At 51.0% G+C, this 16252-nt stretch overlaps 4 non-coding genes and 3 pseudogenes across 4 annotated transcripts; all 7 read left to right on the forward strand.

Annotated features, from left to right (window-relative positions):
• Positions 1–1787: 1787 nt before the first annotated feature.
• LOC142261300 (U2 spliceosomal RNA) lies at positions 1788–1992 on the forward strand (annotated as a pseudogene).
• A 1387-nt stretch (positions 1993–3379) lies between these two features.
• On the forward strand, positions 3380–3482 carry LOC142261356 (U2 spliceosomal RNA; annotated as a pseudogene).
• Positions 3483–8912: 5430 nt separating this feature from the next.
• LOC142261301 (U2 spliceosomal RNA) lies at positions 8913–9117 on the forward strand (annotated as a pseudogene).
• A 1387-nt stretch (positions 9118–10504) lies between these two features.
• On the forward strand, positions 10505–10695 carry LOC142261169 (U2 spliceosomal RNA). Its single transcript, XR_012728919.1, has one exon. It is a non-coding gene; the product is annotated as a U2 spliceosomal RNA (small nuclear RNA).
• Positions 10696–12082: 1387 nt separating this feature from the next.
• On the forward strand, positions 12083–12273 carry LOC142261181 (U2 spliceosomal RNA). The gene has a single exon (XR_012728930.1). It is a non-coding gene; the product is annotated as a U2 spliceosomal RNA (small nuclear RNA).
• A 2185-nt stretch (positions 12274–14458) lies between these two features.
• On the forward strand, positions 14459–14653 carry LOC142261340 (U2 spliceosomal RNA). The gene has a single exon (XR_012729071.1). It is a non-coding gene; the product is annotated as a U2 spliceosomal RNA (small nuclear RNA).
• A 1387-nt stretch (positions 14654–16040) lies between these two features.
• Positions 16041–16231, forward strand: LOC142261193 (U2 spliceosomal RNA). The gene has a single exon (XR_012728941.1). It is a non-coding gene; the product is annotated as a U2 spliceosomal RNA (small nuclear RNA).
• The last annotated feature ends 21 nt before the right edge of the window (positions 16232–16252 follow it).

Here is a 16252-nt window from a genome sequence, read left to right on the forward strand (position 1 = left end):
TTTTGATATTCACAGCTCGGTGTTGGTGAACGGCTGGAAGACTGACCCCTTCCCGGTCCTCTCAGGGGTCAGACAAGGCTGTCCTCTGTCACCTCTTCTTTTTGTTTGTGTTATAGAACTCTTTGCAGAGGCTATCCGGCGGAATGGAGAGATCAGAGGGATCACCGCACCAGGACCAGAACGCTTCGAGGTCAAGTGCTCGCTCTACATGGACGACGTGACCGTCTTCTGCGCGGACCGGCGCTCAGTCGACACCCTCGTCCAGACCTGTGAGACCTTTGGACGGGCTTCGGGAGCCAAAGTCAACTGCGGGAAGTCGGAAGCCATGCTCTTCGGGGACTGGCAGCCGGCCTCTTCCGCCCCCTTCCCTTTCAGCATCCAGCCGGATTTCATCAAGGTTCTTGGAGTCTGGTTCGGGAAGGAAGGAGCAGCCCTCAAGTCCTGGGAGGAACGCTTGACCAAGATCACCCAACGGATCGGTCTGTGGAGCCTCAGACGCCTCACCTGTGAGGGCAAAGCACTGGTCCTGCGTAACGAGGTACTGCCCGTGCTGCAGTACACGGCCCAGGCCTGGCCCCCCCTTGCCACCGTGTGCAGGGCCATTACCAGGACGGTGTTTCGTTTTGTCTGGGGATCCAAGATGGACAGAGTAAAGCGGAGCATCATGTACAAGGATCCTCGCAAGGGTGGGAAGGGCGTACCCGATATCCCCACCCTCCTGCGATCCTCCTTCGTATGTGACTGCGTTCGCCGAACTCTGCGAGTCAAGAGAGGTTCCGCGGGTGGGTCCATGTCTCGCTTCTTCCTGCTCCCCCTTTGGAGACGGTTAGGCTGGGACAAGTGGGACAGCTCCTTCCCCTACAACTGGACGGCGCCATGGTTCTACGGAGACGTGGTTCGGTTTGTGAGGGAACACCAACTGGAGGGACTCAAGCCTGATTTGTGGAAGCCAAAGACTATCCACAAACTCATCAGAGCCAAGGACGAAATGGAGAACATTCCAGGACTTCATCACGACACACTGGAGACTGTTTGGACAAACGTGTCATCGGCTGGATTGACCAACGGGCACAAGGACTTGTCATGGATGGCGATACAGGGCGGACTGCCCGTCCGGTCATTCATGCACGCCCGGAACCTGTGCAAAACCCGGTACTGCCCAAGGTGCCCCTTCGTGGAGGAAACATCGCTGCACGCCTTTTGGGACTGCCGTTTCGCACAGCGCCTGTTGGTTGCCCTGGAGGATGACCTGAGGAACTCCGTCCCCAGAGGGAGCCTATCGTACCATTCCGTACTTTATGGACTCTTCCCTGGGACTCACACCGTTGGAGCCATCCAGGAGGCTTGGCGCCTTATGAACTGCTTTAAGGACGCTATTTGGGTCGCCAGGAACCGGCTCATCTTGAAGAGGGAGAGGATGTCTATCCAGGATTGCCGCAGGCTGATCCACAGCCTGCTCAGAGACTATTCCATCATGGACAGTCCGGACGACAGCGCCGAGGAGGAGGTTTAGACCTCTTCCATGCCCCCTCCCTCCTTTTCCCGTTATGTGCGTCTTTCAATAAAGCTTCGGGCCTGTGATTTCCCCACCCTATCCCCCTTTTCCCCTACCCCCATCCCCCAATCGCCGGTTCGTCGTTATTTATTGTCTAACTTTTTCTTTCAGCTTGAGTGTTATGGATAAGCATAGGAGTGTGATGTATAGTTTAGTGCGTCGTACTCTATGGCTATGTAAGAAGGATTGTATAGTTCTGTGTGTACGGGGCTGCGGCACTGTACACGGTTTGTTACCTTTTTGTGAGTAGTGCATGATAATAAAGATGCTGTTAAATCAAAAAATCTGTTCTTATCAGTTTAATATCTGATACGTCCCCTATCTGGGGACCATATATTAAATGGATTTTTAGAACAGGGAGATGGAAAAAGAGCTTGCTCTGTCCACTCCACGCATTGACCTGGTATTGCAGTACCTCCAGGAACGGTGCACCCCTTCTTAACCCAGTTTCCAAAAGCAGAACTCAATTCACCTGATTCATATTAGCCCGATTTAATGAATTGGAAGAAAGCATACGTCTTCATATGCACCTCAATTTGGCCCATTCACTTTTCACACTTCCTCCTTTTGTTTTTTATCTTTCACACTTTTGACTTTCTTTATTCATCCAAATAGCAAACTCATCACCACTCAACCTGACCAACTCGGCTATGTCCCCGTGCTGCAGTTCTCTGTCTTATCTAGATCATTTGCAATTGAATGGAATAGATCCCTTTTGGACAAAGTGGATTCACCTGCTGCTGCAGTGACCACAGGTGTGATAAGATCTAGAATTGGCATCTGGTGCGATCTCTCCGCTTCCACTCCAAAGAAAGTTACCTGTTTATTCCTATCATGCATTGGTTTTTGGGGTTTTCTTTGAGTAATGATGATCTCTTTAGTAGTCTGTTGGCGCCCTCTCCTGGAGGAATAGTTTGCTTGCTCTTGGACATTCTAAAAGAGAGGTCATGATAGACATTGAGCTTCTGAGCTCAATTGGGGACAGTCATGGGTGATGAATGTTTGCAACCTACTGCGAAGCCTCATACCGCAATATAAGGAACGTCAAATACTAAGAAAGGGCGGCCTATGAAAGAATTACTACTTTCAATAAGTACACTTAAACGGCTAATTGGGAATAGAAAAACTGTAAAAAGCCCTCTGAGAAAGCCCCCCTCTAACCTTTGATAGTAAGCTTTTCTGTAGTCTGCCTGTTGATGTATTTTCCGTTTGAACTGTGCACAACATGAAGAGACGGAACACTGGCGGCTTGTCACAATGCCCCCCGATGACATCACAATAGCGCTGCTGCCTAGAAAACAAGCTGCGCAGAAGAAGTTGTTCTTTGGGTGGGAGGGTGGGCTAGTGGAAGGAGGGGGCAATCTCTTTTTTTCCCGGGTGGTAGGGGGATGACAGGAGAAGGGAAGCGGGTGGTGAGAAAGGTACAGAGGGCAGGGTTTGGGGGCTGGGAAGGAAAGGGAAAAGATTAGGGTTTGGGGATGATGAAAGGGCTTTCTACGGGTAAGGATGGCAAAGGGTGGCAGTGACGGAAAGTCAGGCAACCTGTCCTGTCCGTCTTTTTGTATCGTGAATTGGAAAGACTGCAAGGGGGAGGGGAGTTGCTTGCGCCCTAAAGGAGGAGTTATTCAGATTCATTGCAGTGGGCGGCGGCTGCAAAACGCACCATTCTTCTTGTTTTTGCTCTGCAAAGCAGCCTTTTCAAGGGTTGGCTTGGGTGACAAAATGTCTTGTGTAGGCGTGGGTTTGTCTCCCTCTCGCTCTCTCTCCCTAAGATGTGTCCGGCATAGGCCAGGGTGCCACTCGAGGCCCAAACCAATTCTGGTTATCGCTTCTCGGCCTTTTGGCTAAGATCAAGTGTAGTATCTGTTCTTATCAGAACAAACTGAGCTAGCTACACTTGACGAGATACGATCAGGAGACAAGCTCCGAAGCCCAGCCGAGACCGAAAGAGGGAGATCGTACGGAAGAAGAGCTTGGCAGAAAGAAGCAAGAAGACGAAGGCTCGGAGAAGACTTGGGGAGACCAGAGGAACTTCGAGGAGGAACACAGCGGGAGAAGACACCCGGAGAAGAATCCAAGATCCAGCTCCGGAACTCAAGCAGGAACCAGCCATGGCAAGCAAGCCAGAGAAGGCAGCCAGGAAGGCTCAGGACCCAGGGACCTCCAGGAAGGCTCATCCAGAGGCTTCTTCGGCCCAAGAGGCCCCTACCTCCGACGCCAGCCAGCCGGAGGGAGCCCGGACGCCGCCTGAAAAGGCTCCAACCCTGGAGCCTTGGATGCGGCAGACGGTCGCCCTGAAGCTAAAGGCGGTGGATGGTAGGTTGCCGGACATGTCCAGCGACGTGTTCTGCAAGAAGATGATTCTGGATCAGGGCTTCTCCAGGGCGGAAACCCTGAGTGTCCAGACCTTCATGACTGGCATTTTTCTGGTAACCTTTGCCACGGTGAATGCCTGCAGGAGATACTGGGAGGCGATGAACGCAGCGATGCCGGACTCCCCTTTTCATTCTTTTTTAGGATCCTGTCCTATACAGAGGGATGAGAAGAGGATCACGGTCTCCATGCGGAACCCGCACACCCCAGGAAGAGACATCTCCACGTTCCTGGGGACGTCTCTGCACCAGTGGTGACGGGAGCCATCCCACATCCTTAACGGCAACGGATTCTGGACGGGTAAGTGGTCAGTAACCGTCCGACTCTACAGGGAACCAGCATCCGAGGATGGTCTCCAGCACCTGCCCCCGACATTCTCTCTGGGAAACTCCTATGGTCCTCATCTACTACCCGGACATGCCACACAACTGCAGGAAATGTGGCGGAAAGGGCATTCGATGAAGACCTGCAAGGAGGACGCCTGCAGGGTTTTGCCGGGTGACAGGACACAGCTCCAAGGACTGCCCAAGAGAAGAAGACTTGCAACCTATGTGGACAGGCGGACCACCTTTACAAGGACTGCCCACAGCGGGAGAAATCCTGGGCAAGGGTTGCCGCGGCGACCCAGTATCGGGTAGTCACAGCTTCGTCGACCAAGGCAGCTACGACCAAGGCCACAGAGGCCAAGGACAAGGCGGCCAAGAACCCGGCGACCGTGGCTCCAGCCGATGCCCCCAGCAGCCACGGAGTCCAGGGAAAAGAAGGGTAAGAAAACTGCTGCCCCCTCCCTGGTCCCCCCCCCTGTCACCCCTGTCCAAACCCCTCCCCCCCCGGCCAACCCTACTGAGGATTCCACTACCTCCACCTCATATTCCCTACTCCTCAGCTGGTCTCCTCACCCCCCCCCCCAAAGCCCACTCTCCCTCCCCAGACCATGAGAGCAGAGGGCCTCAGCACTCTTGCACTTTTCACCGAGGAGGATTTTCCAGCTCTTGTCTCCTCAGGTACAGGCCAAAGGAAAAGGAAGGTGGAAGATAGTCCTGTCGCAGAACCTTCCAAGCTGTTCATTGTGGACCTTAACCCACCCCAGGAAGAGGAGGATGGCCTCCTCCCAGAACCGGGACGTGTTGGAGCAGATGGTGGAGTCCCCTTGTGGCCGAAGAAGAAATGGAGGAGTCGGAAGCCACTGAGGCACCATCCCTGCTTGATCAGCTAGCAGAAGAGGGTCCTGCTGGAGATACCCTTACCAGCAGGTGCCAAAGAGGAAGAACCGCCCGACCGGAGTGGTAACTAAGGCACACCGCCTGCTCTAACTTTCTCTTTCCTCCAATGACTGCTAACATTAACATCTTTTCCATTAATGTTAGGAGCATCAGAGACAAGTTCCGACGTCAGACAATTTTTGCGTTCCTTAACACTCAGTCTAGTGATGTATTTTTCCTGCAGGAATGCTCCCTTCCCTCCTCTAGGTCCTTCAACCATCTGGCCAGGGAGTGGACCCCATGGCCCCATCCTACTGGTCTGGCGGGGGCGACTGTAGGTCCGCGGGGGTCGCCGTGCTGATCAGGGGAAGCGCCTTCACATTGGACTCTGTTCAGGAAATCGTCTGCGGCAGGTTACTGCTCGTGGATGGCACCTGGGCGGGAGAACCTGTCAGGTTCATCAATGTGTATGCTTCTCCTGTGAAGAGCGATCGACTGGAGCTCCTCCAAGCCCTGCGCCCTCAGCTCGCTACCGCCAGGACGGTAGTGATGGCCGGGGATTTCAACTGCCCGATTGAGGAGGATGGACGCAGTTCTGGAACGGGCTGCCAAGTTGGACGTCACATCCAAACTGCTCATTGAGATGGTGACCGAAGCCTCTCTTGTGGACGTTGTTGGCTCCATCGGACACGATCCGTGAACTATTCATGGTGCCGATCCGATGGCTCGCTGCGTTCCAGGATTGACTTTGTGTTTACCTCTCGGGCGGTTGGGCGGAGTGGGCACTCGATGGTCCCCTGCTTCTTCTCTGACCACAGAGCCATTCACTTTCAAGGTGTGCTGGGCCATGGCTTCCCCATTGGCCCGGGCTCCTGGAAGCTGAACTGCTCTCTGCTGGAAAAGGGTGAGATTCTGGAGGAGCTTAGACACGTGGCGGGCCTACAAGGCGGGCTTCCAGTCTGTTTCTGACTGGTGGGAATACGTTAAACTCGAGTTCCGTTTCTTCTTTCAGGCAAAGAGTCAACAACAGGCGTGTCTGAAGAGGAGGGACTTCAGGAGACTCCAGCGTGAGCTGCGTTCCCTGCAGGACCTTCTTCGATGCGGCTGGGACGTGAGAGAGGAGCTGGAGGAGACTAAGAGGAGCCTGAAAAGGCACTTCGAGGAGGAGTCCGAGCGAATTGTCTTCCGTTCCAAAGTGGAGAACCTGGAGAAGGGTGAGAAATGTAACTCGTTCTTTTTCAGGAAACTCCACGCCGGTCACACGCCCATGAATGAACTACGAGACGAGAGTGGAAACATGCGACGCGGGAAAGAGAACGTGATGAAGGTCGTCAGCGACTTCTACAGCGAACTCTACGCCCGCAAGACTACTGACCCCGAGGCCGCCGATAAGTTCCTGTCAGGTATCACTAACCATCTTGACCCTGCAGACGCGGCGGCCATGGATGTTCCTCTGACGGTGGACGAGCTGCTCTCGGCTGCCAAATCCTTTAGTTCTGGCAGGACACCGGGCAGTGACGGCCTCCCAGCAGAGCTCTATGTAGCGCTGGGAGACCTAATCTGTCCGGACCTGTTAGGGCTGTATGAGGAGATGGTGGTGGAGGGCAGAATGCCTCCATCTCTGAGGGAAGGAATGGTCACGATCCTGTACAAGCGTAAAGGAGAGAGGTGCGACCTGAAGAATTGGCGTCCCATCACCCTTCTGAACGTCGACTACAAGATCCTGGCCAAGACGATGGCAACGAGATTGAAGACTGTTATCGGACGGATCATCCACCCGGACCAGACCTGCGGCATCCCCGGACGTCGCATCGCAGACAGCCTGGCTCTCATGCGGGACACGGTCGAGTACATCAAAGCCCGCCGGGTGCACGCAGCCCTGATCTCGTTGGATCAGGAAAAGGCCTTCGACCGTGTTTCCCATGAGTTCCTGGGCAAAGCTCTGCACAGGTTAGGTTTGGGTAACATGTTTTGCTTGTATGTCCAACTAATGTATTTTGATATTCACAGCTCGGTGTTGGTGAACGGCTGGAAGACTGACCCCTTCCCGGTCCTCTCAGGGGTCAGACAAGGCTGTCCTCTGTCACCTCTTCTTTTTGTTTGTGTTATAGAACTCTTTGCAGAGGCTATCCGGCGGAATGGAGAGATCAGAGGGATCACCGCACCAGGACCAGAACGCTTCGAGGTCAAGTGCTCGCTCTACATGGACGACGTGACCGTCTTCTGCGCGGACCGGCGCTCAGTCGACACCCTCGTCCAGACCTGTGAGACCTTTGGACGGGCTTCGGGAGCCAAAGTCAACTGCGGGAAGTCGGAAGCCATGCTCTTCGGGGACTGGCAGCCGGCCTCTTCCGCCCCCTTCCCTTTCAGCATCCAGCCGGATTTCATCAAGGTTCTTGGAGTCTGGTTCGGGAAGGAAGGAGCAGCCCTCAAGTCCTGGGAGGAACGCTTGACCAAGATCACCCAACGGATCGGTCTGTGGAGCCTCAGACGCCTCACCTGTGAGGGCAAAGCACTGGTCCTGCGTAACGAGGTACTGCCCGTGCTGCAGTACACGGCCCAGGCCTGGCCCCCCCTTGCCACCGTGTGCAGGGCCATTACCAGGACGGTGTTTCGTTTTGTCTGGGGATCCAAGATGGACAGAGTAAAGCGGAGCATCATGTACAAGGATCCTCGCAAGGGTGGGAAGGGCGTACCCGATATCCCCACCCTCCTGCGATCCTCCTTCGTATGTGACTGCGTTCGCCGAACTCTGCGAGTCAAGAGAGGTTCCGCGGGTGGGTCCATGTCTCGCTTCTTCCTGCTCCCCCTTTGGAGACGGTTAGGCTGGGACAAGTGGGACAGCTCCTTCCCCTACAACTGGACGGCGCCATGGTTCTACGGAGACGTGGTTCGGTTTGTGAGGGAACACCAACTGGAGGGACTCAAGCCTGATTTGTGGAAGCCAAAGACTATCCACAAACTCATCAGAGCCAAGGACGAAATGGAGAACATTCCAGGACTTCATCACGACACACTGGAGACTGTTTGGACAAACGTGTCATCGGCTGGATTGACCAACGGGCACAAGGACTTGTCATGGATGGCGATACAGGGCGGACTGCCCGTCCGGTCATTCATGCACGCCCGGAACCTGTGCAAAACCCGGTACTGCCCAAGGTGCCCCTTCGTGGAGGAAACATCGCTGCACGCCTTTTGGGACTGCCGTTTCGCACAGCGCCTGTTGGTTGCCCTGGAGGATGACCTGAGGAACTCCGTCCCCAGAGGGAGCCTATCGTACCATTCCGTACTTTATGGACTCTTCCCTGGGACTCACACCGTTGGAGCCATCCAGGAGGCTTGGCGCCTTATGAACTGCTTTAAGGACGCTATTTGGGTCGCCAGGAACCGGCTCATCTTGAAGAGGGAGAGGATGTCTATCCAGGATTGCCGCAGGCTGATCCACAGCCTGCTCAGAGACTATTCCATCATGGACAGTCCGGACGACAGCGCCGAGGAGGAGGTTTAGACCTCTTCCATGCCCCCTCCCTCCTTTTCCCGTTATGTGCGTCTTTCAATAAAGCTTCGGGCCTGTGATTTCCCCACCCTATCCCCCTTTTCCCCTACCCCCATCCCCCAATCGCCGGTTCGTCGTTATTTATTGTCTAACTTTTTCTTTCAGCTTGAGTGTTATGGATAAGCATAGGAGTGTGATGTATAGTTTAGTGCGTCGTACTCTATGGCTATGTAAGAAGGATTGTATAGTTCTGTGTGTACGGGGCTGCGGCACTGTACACGGTTTGTTACCTTTTTGTGAGTAGTGCATGATAATAAAGATGCTGTTAAATCAAAAAATCTGTTCTTATCAGTTTAATATCTGATACGTCCCCTATCTGGGGACCATATATTAAATGGATTTTTAGAACAGGGAGATGGAAAAAGAGCTTGCTCTGTCCACTCCACGCATTGACCTGGTATTGCAGTACCTCCAGGAACGGTGCACCCCTTCTTAACCCAGTTTCCAAAAGCAGAACTCAATTCACCTGATTCATATTAGCCCGATTTAATGAATTGGAAGAAAGCATACGTCTTCATATGCACCTCAATTTGGCCCATTCACTTTTCACACTTCCTCCTTTTGTTTTTTATCTTTCACACTTTTGACTTTCTTTATTCATCCAAATAGCAAACTCATCACCACTCAACCTGACCAACTCGGCTATGTCCCCGTGCTGCAGTTCTCTGTCTTATCTAGATCATTTGCAATTGAATGGAATAGATCCCTTTTGGACAAAGTGGATTCACCTGCTGCTGCAGTGACCACAGGTGTGATAAGATCTAGAATTGGCATCTGGTGCGATCTCTCCGCTTCCACTCCAAAGAAAGTTACCTGTTTATTCCTATCATGCATTGGTTTTTGGGGTTTTCTTTGAGTAATGATGATCTCTTTAGTAGTCTGTTGGCGCCCTCTCCTGGAGGAATAGTTTGCTTGCTCTTGGACATTCTAAAAGAGAGGTCATGATAGACATTGAGCTTCTGAGCTCAATTGGGGACAGTCATGGGTGATGAATGTTTGCAACCTACTGCGAAGCCTCATACCGCAATATAAGGAACGTCAAATACTAAGAAAGGGCGGCCTATGAAAGAATTACTACTTTCAATAAGTACACTTAAACGGCTAATTGGGAATAGAAAAACTGTAAAAAGCCCTCTGAGAAAGCCCCCCTCTAACCTTTGATAGTAAGCTTTTCTGTAGTCTGCCTGTTGATGTATTTTCCGTTTGAACTGTGCACAACATGAAGAGACGGAACACTGGCGGCTTGTCACAATGCCCCCCGATGACATCACAATAGCGCTGCTGCCTAGAAAACAAGCTGCGCAGAAGAAGTTGTTCTTTGGGTGGGAGGGTGGGCTAGTGGAAGGAGGGGGCAATCTCTTTTTTTCCCGGGTGGTAGGGGGATGACAGGAGAAGGGAAGCGGGTGGTGAGAAAGGTACAGAGGGCAGGGTTTGGGGGCTGGGAAGGAAAGGGAAAAGATTAGGGTTTGGGGATGATGAAAGGGCTTTCTACGGGTAAGGATGGCAAAGGGTGGCAGTGACGGAAAGTCAGGCAACCTGTCCTGTCCGTCTTTTTGTATCGTGAATTGGAAAGACTGCAAGGGGGAGGGGAGTTGCTTGCGCCCTAAAGGAGGAGTTATTCAGATTCATTGCAGTGGGCGGCGGCTGCAAAACGCACCATTCTTCTTGTTTTTGCTCTGCAAAGCAGCCTTTTCAAGGGTTGGCTTGGGTGACAAAATGTCTTGTGTAGGCGTGGGTTTGTCTCCCTCTCGCTCTCTCTCCCTAAGATGTGTCCGGCATAGGCCAGGGTGCCACTCGAGGCCCAAACCAATTCTGGTTATCGCTTCTCGGCCTTTTGGCTAAGATCAAGTGTAGTATCTGTTCTTATCAGTTTAATATCTGATACGTCCCCTATCTGGGGACCATATATTAAATGGATTTTTAGAACAGGGAGATGGAAAAAGAGCTTGCTCTGTCCACTCCACGCATTGACCTGGTATTGCAGTACCTCCAGGAACGGTGCACCCCTTCTTAACCCAGTTTCCAAAAGCAGAACTCAATTCACCTGATTCATATTAGCCCGATTTAATGAATTGGAAGAAAGCATACGTCTTCATATGCACCTCAATTTGGCCCATTCACTTTTCACACTTCCTCCTTTTGTTTTTTATCTTTCACACTTTTGACTTTCTTTATTCATCCAAATAGCAAACTCATCACCACTCAACCTGACCAACTCGGCTATGTCCCCGTGCTGCAGTTCTCTGTCTTATCTAGATCATTTGCAATTGAATGGAATAGATCCCTTTTGGACAAAGTGGATTCACCTGCTGCTGCAGTGACCACAGGTGTGATAAGATCTAGAATTGGCATCTGGTGCGATCTCTCCGCTTCCACTCCAAAGAAAGTTACCTGTTTATTCCTATCATGCATTGGTTTTTGGGGTTTTCTTTGAGTAATGATGATCTCTTTAGTAGTCTGTTGGCGCCCTCTCCTGGAGGAATAGTTTGCTTGCTCTTGGACATTCTAAAAGAGAGGTCATGATAGACATTGAGCTTCTGAGCTCAATTGGGGACAGTCATGGGTGATGAATGTTTGCAACCTACTGCGAAGCCTCATACCGCAATATAAGGAACGTCAAATACTAAGAAAGGGCGGCCTATGAAAGAATTACTACTTTCAATAAGTACACTTAAACGGCTAATTGGGAATAGAAAAACTGTAAAAAGCCCTCTGAGAAAGCCCCCCTCTAACCTTTGATAGTAAGCTTTTCTGTAGTCTGCCTGTTGATGTATTTTCCGTTTGAACTGTGCACAACATGAAGAGACGGAACACTGGCGGCTTGTCACAATGCCCCCCGATGACATCACAATAGCGCTGCTGCCTAGAAAACAAGCTGCGCAGAAGAAGTTGTTCTTTGGGTGGGAGGGTGGGCTAGTGGAAGGAGGGGGCAATCTCTTTTTTTCCCGGGTGGTAGGGGGATGACAGGAGAAGGGAAGCGGGTGGTGAGAAAGGTACAGAGGGCAGGGTTTGGGGGCTGGGAAGGAAAGGGAAAAGATTAGGGTTTGGGGATGATGAAAGGGCTTTCTACGGGTAAGGATGGCAAAGGGTGGCAGTGACGGAAAGTCAGGCAACCTGTCCTGTCCGTCTTTTTGTATCGTGAATTGGAAAGACTGCAAGGGGGAGGGGAGTTGCTTGCGCCCTAAAGGAGGAGTTATTCAGATTCATTGCAGTGGGCGGCGGCTGCAAAACGCACCATTCTTCTTGTTTTTGCTCTGCAAAGCAGCCTTTTCAAGGGTTGGCTTGGGTGACAAAATGTCTTGTGTAGGCGTGGGTTTGTCTCCCTCTCGCTCTCTCTCCCTAAGATGTGTCCGGCATAGGCCAGGGTGCCACTCGAGGCCCAAACCAATTCTGGTTATCGCTTCTCGGCCTTTTGGCTAAGATCAAGTGTAGTATCTGTTCTTATCAGTTTAATATCTGATACGTCCCCTATCTGGGGACCATATATTAAATGGATTTTTAGAACAGGGAGATGGAAAAAGAGCTTGCTCTGTCCACTCCACGCATTGACCTGGTATTGCAGTACCTCCAGGAACGGTGCACCCCTTCTTAACCCAGTTTCCAAAAGCAGAACTCAATTCACCTGATTCATATTAGCCCGATTTAATGAATTGGAAGAAAGCATACGTCTTCATATGCACCTCAATTTGGCCCATTCACTTTTCACACTTCCTCCTTTTGTTTTTTATCTTTCACACTTTTGACTTTCTTTATTCATCCAAATAGCAAACTCATCACCACTCAACCTGACCAACTCGGCTATGTCCCCGTGCTGCAGTTCTCTGTCTTATCTAGATCATTTGCAATTGAATGGAATAGATCCCTTTTGGACAAAGTGGATTCACCTGCTGCTGCAGTGACCACAGGTGTGATAAGATCTAGAATTGGCATCTGGTGCGATCTCTCCGCTTCCACTCCAAAGAAAGTTACCTGTTTATTCCTATCATGCATTGGTTTTTGGGGTTTTCTTTGAGTAATGATGATCTCTTTAGTAGTCTGTTGGCGCCCTCTCCTGGAGGAATAGTTTGCTTGCTCTTGGACATTCTAAAAGAGAGGTCATGATAGACATTGAGCTTCTGAGCTCAATTGGGGACAGTCATGGGTGATGAATGTTTGCAACCTACTGCGAAGCCTCATACCGCAATATAAGGAACGTCAAATACTAAGAAAGGGCGGCCTATGAAAGAATTACTACTTTCAATAAGTACACTTAAACGGCTAATTGGGAATAGAAAAACTGTAAAAAGCCCTCTGAGAAAGCCCCCCTCTAACCTTTGATAGTAAGCTTTTCTGTAGTCTGCCTGTTGATGTATTTTCCGTTTGAACTGTGCACAACATGAAGAGACGGAACACTGGCGGCTTGTCACAATGCCCCCCGATGACATCACAATAGCGCTGCTGCCTAGAAAACAAGCTGCGCAGAAGAAGTTGTTCTTTGGGTGGGAGGGTGGGCTAGTGGAAGGAGGGGGCAATCTCTTTTTTTCCCGGGTGGTAGGGGGATGACAGGAGAAGGGAAGCGGGTGGTGAGAAAGGTACAGAGGGCAGGGTTTGGGGGCTGGGAAGGAAAGGGAAAAGATTAGGGTTTGGGGATGATGAAAGGGCTTTCTACGGGTAAGGATGGCAAAGGGTGGCAGTGACGGAAAGTCAGGCAACCTGTCCTGTCCGTCTTTTTGTATCGTGAATTGGAAAGACTGCAAGGGGGAGGGGAGTTGCTTGCGCCCTAAAGGAGGAGTTATTCAGATTCATTGCAGTGGGCGGCGGCTGCAAAACGCACCATTCTTCTTGTTTTTGCTCTGCAAAGCAGCCTTTTCAAGGGTTGGCTTGGGTGACAAAATGTCTTGTGTAGGCGTGGGTTTGTCTCCCTCTCGCTCTCTCTCCCTAAGATGTGTCCGGCATAGGCCAGGGTGCCACTCGAGGCCCAAACCAATTCTGGTTATCGCTTCTCGGCCTTTTGGCTAAGATCAAGTGTAGTGTTGTTCGAAGAGGTGGTTTAAGCTCCAGGCCACCTTAGTACAATGATACAATGCACACTGGAAGGTTGCGCTTGCTAGTACTCTGGGTGGATAGTATATTCATCTAGAGGAAAACATGGCCCTACCAGGATCGAGGCTATTAGACTGAGTAAGGGTGGGGGGCTATGGTACAACGTGCCCCAGGACTGACGACCCTGGAGTGAGTCTGAGCTTGCTGGCTTGGGACCCCGGCAAGCCTTGGGCTCTGTAGCACACCGTACCTTGCCTTTTCATACTTTTTGAGCATATTATCCTATCCCGGCCTTCTGGCTAGGAAGGGAAATTTTTATAATCCCGGTCGGAGGTCTGGTCAGCTTTGGGCTGAGAAACTAACACCCGGTTGGAGGTCTGGGTCAGCTTCGGCTGAGAAACCAACACCCGGTTGGAGGTCTGGGTCAGCTTCGGCTGAGAAACCAACACCCGGTTGGAGGTCCGGTTAGCCTTGGGCTGAGAAACCAACACCGGTTGACGGTCCGGGCAGTTTCGGCTGCGAAACCAACAACTAGTAGCTCTCTACTCCACTTGGGTAAGATGCCTGGGTGGACGCTGGGAGCAACGACAAGGCTCAACCAGGCTTCGGCTTGGGGGAGCACCGAAGATCCCTGACCCTTGCTGTGGCCTTCTGGCTCGGAGGGACGGGGTTGATTTTTGGGGACCCTCTCCTCACGGTGGGGTCCACACGAATCCTAGCCTTTGCACTGTTTTTGGTGTGACTTCGGTCATGCATTTTTTGTGGTGCTTTGGAAAGCTTCATTAAATCAAATCTGTTCTTATCAGTTTAATATCTGATACGTCCCCTATCTGGGGACCATATATTAAATGGATTTTTAGAACAGGGAGATGGAAAAAGAGCTTGCTCTGTCCACTCCACGCATTGACCTGGTATTGCAGTACCTCCAGGAACGGTGCACCCCTTCTTAACCCAGTTTCCAAAAGCAGAACTCAATTCACCTGATTCATATTAGCCCGATTTAATGAATTGGAAGAAAGCATACGTCTTCATATGCACCTCAATTTGGCCCATTCACTTTTCACACTTCCTCCTTTTGTTTTTTATCTTTCACACTTTTGACTTTCTTTATTCATCCAAATAGCAAACTCATCACCACTCAACCTGACCAACTCGGCTATGTCCCCGTGCTGCAGTTCTCTGTCTTATCTAGATCATTTGCAATTGAATGGAATAGATCCCTTTTGGACAAAGTGGATTCACCTGCTGCTGCAGTGACCACAGGTGTGATAAGATCTAGAATTGGCATCTGGTGCGATCTCTCCGCTTCCACTCCAAAGAAAGTTACCTGTTTATTCCTATCATGCATTGGTTTTTGGGGTTTTCTTTGAGTAATGATGATCTCTTTAGTAGTCTGTTGGCGCCCTCTCCTGGAGGAATAGTTTGCTTGCTCTTGGACATTCTAAAAGAGAGGTCATGATAGACATTGAGCTTCTGAGCTCAATTGGGGACAGTCATGGGTGATGAATGTTTGCAACCTACTGCGAAGCCTCATACCGCAATATAAGGAACGTCAAATACTAAGAAAGGGCGGCCTATGAAAGAATTACTACTTTCAATAAGTACACTTAAACGGCTAATTGGGAATAGAAAAACTGTAAAAAGCCCTCTGAGAAAGCCCCCCTCTAACCTTTGATAGTAAGCTTTTCTGTAGTCTGCCTGTTGATGTATTTTCCGTTTGAACTGTGCACAACATGAAGAGACGGAACACTGGCGGCTTGTCACAATGCCCCCCGATGACATCACAATAGCGCTGCTGCCTAGAAAACAAGCTGCGCAGAAGAAGTTGTTCTTTGGGTGGGAGGGTGGGCTAGTGGAAGGAGGGGGCAATCTCTTTTTTTCCCGGGTGGTAGGGGGATGACAGGAGAAGGGAAGCGGGTGGTGAGAAAGGTACAGAGGGCAGGGTTTGGGGGCTGGGAAGGAAAGGGAAAAGATTAGGGTTTGGGGATGATGAAAGGGCTTTCTACGGGTAAGGATGGCAAAGGGTGGCAGTGACGGAAAGTCAGGCAACCTGTCCTGTCCGTCTTTTTGTATCGTGAATTGGAAAGACTGCAAGGGGGAGGGGAGTTGCTTGCGCCCTAAAGGAGGAGTTATTCAGATTCATTGCAGTGGGCGGCGGCTGCAAAACGCACCATTCTTCTTGTTTTTGCTCTGCAAAGCAGCCTTTTCAAGGGTTGGCTTGGGTGACAAAATGTCTTGTGTAGGCGTGGGTTTGTCTCCCTCTCGCTCTCTCTCCCTAAGATGTGTCCGGCATAGGCCAGGGTGCCACTCGAGGCCCAAACCAATTCTGGTTATCGCTTCTCGGCCTTTTGGCTAAGATCAAGTGTAGTATCTGTTCTTATCAGTTTAATATCTGATACGTCCCCTATCTGGGGACCATATATTAAATGGATTTTTAGAACAGGGAGATGGAAAAAGAGCTTGCTCTGTCCACTCCACGCATTGACCTGGTATTGCAGTACCTCCAGGAACGGTGCACCCCTTCTTAACCCAGTTTCCAAAAGC

The sequence above is a fragment of the Anomaloglossus baeobatrachus genome, unplaced genomic scaffold (genome assembly GCF_048569485.1).
Source record: "Anomaloglossus baeobatrachus isolate aAnoBae1 unplaced genomic scaffold, aAnoBae1.hap1 Scaffold_213, whole genome shotgun sequence".
Lineage (NCBI taxonomy): Eukaryota > Metazoa > Chordata > Amphibia > Anura > Aromobatidae > Anomaloglossus > Anomaloglossus baeobatrachus.